This window comes from Salvia hispanica, chromosome 1 (assembly GCF_029641045.1).
Source record: "Salvia hispanica isolate PSC_SH4W2 chromosome 1, Shi_PSC_v1, whole genome shotgun sequence".
Taxonomy (NCBI): domain Eukaryota; kingdom Viridiplantae; phylum Streptophyta; class Magnoliopsida; order Lamiales; family Lamiaceae; genus Salvia; species Salvia hispanica.
In genome coordinates, this window is record NC_142692.1 from 64203201 (window position 1) to 64209779 (window position 6579).

General features: G+C 43.3%; 1 non-coding gene across 1 annotated transcript; it reads right to left on the reverse strand.

Annotated features, from left to right (window-relative positions):
• Positions 1-2835: 2835 nt before the first annotated feature.
• On the reverse strand, positions 2836-2942 carry LOC148934379 (small nucleolar RNA R71). The gene has a single exon (XR_016134800.1). It is a non-coding gene; the product is annotated as a small nucleolar RNA R71 (small nucleolar RNA).
• Between the last annotated feature and the right edge of the window lie 3637 nt (positions 2943-6579).

Below are 6579 nucleotides of genomic sequence, written 5' to 3' on the forward strand. Positions count from 1 at the left end.
TGAAACCTTCCCGGTGATAATCAACAGTCACTTGACAGCGAAACAGGAGAATGATTTACTGGAGGTAATCAGAAGAAATAAGAAGGCCATAGGATGGACTCTTTCAGACCTGGTGGGAATCAGCCCAGATCTTTGTATGCACTACATCAGACTGGAAGAAGGCGCAAAGGCTTATAGAGACCCGCAGCATAAGCTGAATCCGAACATGAGGGAGGAAGATCTGAAGGAAGTCCTGAATCTACTGTCCTTGGGTATTATTTACTCCATTTCAGATAGTGAATGGGTCAGCCCAGTTCACATGGTGCCAAAAAAGTTAGGAATCTAGGTGATCAAGAAAGATAAAAATGTGTTGGTGCCGACTCGATTGGTGACTGGATGAAGGATGTTCATTGACTACCGGAAGCTTAACGAAGTCACCAGGAAGGACCATTTTCCTTTACCCTTCATTGACCAGATGTTGCAAAGATTGGCTGGGAAGCAATACTTTTGCTTCCTAGACGGATATAGTGGATCCTGAAGACCAGGAGAAGACAACCTTTACCTGTCCGTTCGGCACTTATGCATACAGAAGAATGTCGTTTGGTCTATGCAAAGATTGACTGGGAAGCAATACTTTTGTTTCCTAGACGGATATAGTGGATACTTCCAGATATATGTGGATCCTGAAGACCAGGAGAAAACAACCTTTACCTGTCCGTTCGGCACTTATGCATTGATACGCCCGGATTTTGCACTGTTTTAAGGCCATTATTTGGTCCGTTTTTGTTATCAAAATCACTCTACATGTCCATTATTTGCATATTCTATACATTTTGATATTTTGACGTGTTTTGTGAGAAATGTGCATATTTGAGCCGAAAAGGGGAGTAAAAACGCATAGTCTGGAAATATGGAGTCAGACGGCGACCAACGACCGCCGCGAAGTTGTACGGCGACCGCCGGCGCCCGGCGGTCAGAGCTATGTGGCGGTCCGCCTCGGAAATTTACGCTAGGAGAAGAGTCTCGCCCGGCGACCGCCGGAGGACATGTGGCGGTCCGCCACCGAAGGGTCAGAGTCTCTGGACTCCAACGCGGCGACCGCCGGCCAAGGTGCGGCGGCCCGCCGGAGAAAGGCGGCGAATCCGACCAGCCCTAGATTTGCTCCAAGATTTACCAAATTTTGAAGATCTTTTCCTTCTATGATGAGGAATAATCTTCCCCTATAAATAGGACCTCAAGCTTCATCAAAAGAGAAGTTTTTTTTCCGACACACAACAAGAACACATTCATAGAGATCAAAAGCTAGAGTACTTCAATTGTGCAAGGAGTTGAAGAAGGATTTCAAGAACATCAAGAACGACAAGGATTCAACCTACGGGTTTTATTTGCTTTAGTTTTATGTTCAAATTGCTTTCCCTTCAATCTATGTTTTTAGTTTATTCAGTCATGTGTAACTAAACTCATAGGATTCTAGGGATGTGTTAGTAGCAACTTTGGTTATACAATTCCGTTTTCTATTTAATATCCGTTTTGTTCTTACTTTGTTTCTTCCCTAAGTTAATCATGATGCTTCATAATTGAGTGACACAATTATGTATGATTCAATACAACTTGCTTCATAACTGTGACAGAGTTCTAGCGAGTTAGATCCACTTAGTAGACACTACAGTTAGCTTCCTTTAAAACGGCACTGTTAATTGAGAGTGAGGACTTTTCAAGGGTCTTAGGAGCTTTTTGGAGTTACGTGTTAGGATTGACAACCCTAATGTTAGTAATCAACGTTTGTATCGCATGAGCATAAGCTAGGTGACTCGTCCTTTCAAAGTATTAACTGTGCTAGGGTATTGTAGTTTGGAATTTGTATAACCATAAAAGCGAAAGCACATCCCTGGAATTCCCCTTATCTCTATACTTTTCTCTCCGTGATTTGCTTGTTTTTAGTTGTTTACTGTTTTTAATATTTACTGTTTTCAAAAAGTTTCCAATAATTCTTGCTTCTTCAGATAGTAATTGAGTTCTAGTAGAGGATAGACACTTTGTGTACATCTTCCCCGTGTTCGATACCCGATACTAACCTTTTGCTATACTGTACCTACTCTGTATACTTGCAGGTATTTATAGTGCAAATAAAAAGTGCATCAAGTTTTTGGCGTCGTTGCCGGGGAAGACAATTCACTTTGGAGTGATATCTTCAAACGGATAATTTTACTACTTTGGATTTTTATTGCTTTCTGTTTTAATTTTTTTTTAGTTTAATTTGTTTTTGTTTTCGAGTCTTGCAGGTTTTGTATGCGAACGCGTTCTGGGAAGTACATCTTAGAGCCGCTTGATTTAGAGCTTGAAAGAACTCGTAGAATAATAAGAAGTGAAAAAGGATCAGTAACAATGGGTGACCGAACAGATATTGAGAAGCTGCAGGAGATGGTGAAGTTGCTGATGGATGAGAGAGATGCGGAAAGAGCAGCCCGAGAAGCCATGGAAAAGAAGAACAGAGAAACATTACCTGTGATGAACATGTTCAATCATGGGAATATGATCACTTTTCCTAACGGCCCTCGTATTGATGCTAACAATTTTGAGTTACGCATGCCCCTTATCCAAAGGGTCGAGCAAACTCCTTTTGCAGGTAGGGCGACTGAAGATGCTAACCGCCATCTCTCCAAATTCGTGGAAATCGCAAACACTCTGAAATTAAATGGTGTCGACGACGATGTCATACGGGTAAGACTTTTTCCATTCTCATTGATTGATTCTGCTAAAGAGTGGTTTGAGTGTATGCCACCAGAAAAGGTCTCCACATGGAAGGACATCGTAGCTACCTTCCTCGACAAATACTACCCGCCAGGCACTATTTTGAAGCTCAAAAGTGAGATCTTTCAGTTCACACAAGGCCATGACGAGCCCCTCTATGAGGCATTTGCTCGTTTCAAAGCTCTTCTTCGAAAGTGCCCAAACCATGGTTTTTCCATAGACCATCAGGTAGGAATCCTCTATAATGGATTTAACGAGAAAATATGTGCTATGCTTGATTCAGGGGCAAATGGAGGATTTCTAAGAAAGACAGGAGAGGATGCCATGGCGGTGATCGAGGAGTTCGCCACCAACAGTCGGGGGTGGTCGAAGGAAAGGCATGCCATGAGAAGAGTAGCAGCCATAGAAGAGGCCGAAGAAAGTTCTTTTGCTAAGGAGTTAGCAGAACTTAGAGTCAGGATTGATCAAATGGACATCTCGAGGAAGGAAGATCCAATTCCGGCAACTTCCATAGTGGCAGTCAATGCACCCGAAACTGTCATATCAACTGTGGAAGAAATAAACTACGTGCAAGGAGGCGGTCCCAGAAACTACAATAACAATTATCGCCCTAACCAGGGGGGCGGCAATTTCAATAATTATAATGGGAACCGTCCGCACCCAAATCTTTCTTATTCTAACAATAATTACTTGCAACCCCCTGCAGGATTTAATGTTAGCAAAGGAGGAGTGGTTGAGCCGATGAAGAAGGAAGACAAGTATGAACAAGGAATCACGAAGATCTTGGAAGTAATTACGCAAGATAGGAAGATTAATGACACCAAGATCGGAGTGGTCGAAGTAAGGATAAACAACCTCGAGCAAGGAATGAACACAATCTCGGCAGCTGTAACCAATATTACCACTCAAATGGAGCAAATTCAGAAGAAGTTAGATGAGGATAGAGCAAAGGCAGCAGCAAGAGTGGATGATATTAACAAGAAGTGGGTGGCAAAGCAGAAATCTGGGGACTGCCCAGTCGCCGGCGGACCGCCGCAGACCACGCAGCGGCCCGCCACAGAGAAGGCAGAATCGTCCACTAAGCAGGGGCTTGTGCGGCACAACGGGATTGTACTCCCTTTTCAGCCAAAGAAGAAGTTCAAGCTTGAAGAGCAGTTCAAGCAATTCCTTAACATGTTTTGCAAGGTCCATACTAACATTCCACTTGTTGAATCGTTGCAGGAGATACCAAAGTATGCAAAGCTACTAAGGGAGGCGGTAATGAGGAAGAAAAAGCCGACTAAAGCCGACCTTAAGCTACCGCATCATTGCAGCGAGATCATCCAAAAGGAACGGGCAGTGAAGCAAAGAGATCCGGGCCAGTTCATCATTAGGTGCCGAATTGGAGAAGGGAAGGTTGACAAAGCACTGTGTGACTTAGGATCGTCCATCAATCTCATGCCACTGAAGTACTACGAAAAGCTCAACATCGGGCCACTCAAATCTTCAGATGTAACACTCAGACTGGCCGATAACTCGTCCATCAAGACTGTAGGTATGATTGAGGATGTCTTAGTTAAAGTCGATGATTTTATTTTTCCTGCCGACTTTATTGTGCTCGACATGAAAGTAGATAAGAACGTCCCTCTAATCTTAGGGAGAGATTTTCTTGCCACTTGCAAAGCTTTGATTGATGTAGGTCGTGGCGAGATCACAATCAGTGATAATCATGGTCAATCCACCTATAAGATCGAGAGCGAAATGCTAAAGTTTGAGGAGGCAAAGCGGGCAAAAATGGAACAACAGTGCAGAGCAGTCATGGCTACCGACTTGACCAAGGCCAAAGATCCCTTTGAAGCGGAGGATCCTTCTACCTCCACTATCTACATTATCAAGAGGTAAGACACTCTTCTAAAAAGGGTGATGCTAATTCTTCTACATCTGCTCCACAGAAGAAGAAACAGAAGAGAAAGAAAACACCCAAAGAGGACCCCGAGATATACGTCATCAAAACGAAAGAGGGGAAGTACAAGTGGTGGAAGAAGCTAGGGACCAAATTGCTCCCTATGCCAATTTTCAACACTCGAGTTATTGATCCGCCCAACTAGTGGGCCACTTCAAGTCGAGCTAACGACTTTAACAAAAGCGCTTATTGGGAGGCAACCCAATTTTCTTTTATTTTTTTTATTTTCTCGTTTTTTTTAATGTTCTGTTTTTTAAAAAAAAAACAAAAAAAACAAAAAAAAAAAAAAATATTTGGTGGCGGTCGCCGCACTTAAAGCACGGCGGTCGCCACACGTGTGTTAACATGTGCAGGAAGGATCGGGCTTAGGGCAGGCCAGAGTAACCGCTGCACGGGCCGCGGCGGCCCGCCAGGATTGCTGTTTACGATGGCCCGTGTGGCGGCCCGCCACGAGAGACGCGGCGGTCGCCACACGCAGTCCAGAGACGGGATTTCCACCATAAAAGGTATGTTTTCCATTCCTTTTCACATTCCTTCTCAAATTCCTTCCTTGCACACAACCCCCACCTATATAAATCACCAAATTCACACACCCACACTATCATTCTCTCAATTCTCAATTCTCTCAAAGTCTAGAGTTCTTCTTCTACAAATTCTCTCCACAAAAAGGTATGAATCCTAACTTAATCTCTGGGTTTTTCTTTACTTCTTCCATGGATTGTGCTTCATTTTGGGTGAATTGTTCGGTAGAATCTCTTAATTCATGATGGGGATGATTATGTGTATGAATTTTTGAGTTCTATGGTTTAAAAATTTGCTTGATTGGTGATTATTAAGTTGTGAATGATGATTCTCTCTTGGTTTATAATGTTTAAAAGTTGCAATCATGTTCATAGCATTGTGAGGCTATTATTACTTCCATGAATTGCAATATTTGTGATGTTGTAGAGATCGTTGGTTTTTTTTTATGGATATTTGGTTGATACGTCTCTGCATGGGGGATGAATTCACGTTGGGGGATGATTTGTTGTGTCCTAATTTTGTTGATTTTGCTTAACATGTTATTATGCTAAAAATTAGGATGCTTTTGTACCCAAGCTTGCATATAAGTTCTTATCTCTTCATTTTTACTTGGTTGAATGCAAGTTTGGGGGAACTTTTGATCTCCCACTTGTTGATGCTCTTTTAAGAGTGTAATTTCTTTTGTAGGATAATGGGATCAAAAGGAAAACCGGAGAATGCGAAGAACTATGGCATTAGCCTTGCCACGGAAGAGCAAAAGGCTATGTGGAAGAAAGTGTCGGCCCGAGAAATGGCACCTTCTAGATATCCCCACGATTTCCCTCTCCAAACTTTGGGGATCATGGAGGATTTTTGGAAGTTGTGCGACGTGGGTGATGGGAATGGCCTCGCCTACATGTTCCAAAGGAAGTGGCCATCTTTTCGAAAGTATACTCTCGAGTTCCTCAGCTCGCTAAAGGTCACTAAGGATCGCCGCCAAAATTTTCCACTTAGCATCGATTTCCGCCTAGGGAACCGTTGGCACTCGCTCACCATGGAAGAGCTTAGTGGGATCTTCCATTGCTTCGACCCCAACCCCGAAGAGGACAATGAATATGAATTTTCAGAGGTTTGGGGGGCGATGACAAATGAGCAAGAGCATGCAGCGGGCTATGCCAAGTCTTCATCAATTCGCAACCCCGTCTTGAGGTACCTCCATCGTGCTATGACTCAGCTTATGTTTGCTCGTATCGATGGGGGAAGTGTCTCCCAAACGGAGCTCAACGTGATGTGGTGCCTACTCAACAAGAAGGGAATCGATTATGGGACCCTCTTTACTTACTATGTGCATAGGATCACGAAGAAAGACGGGGGCGTCATTTGTTGTGGGGGATTGATTACGGCAA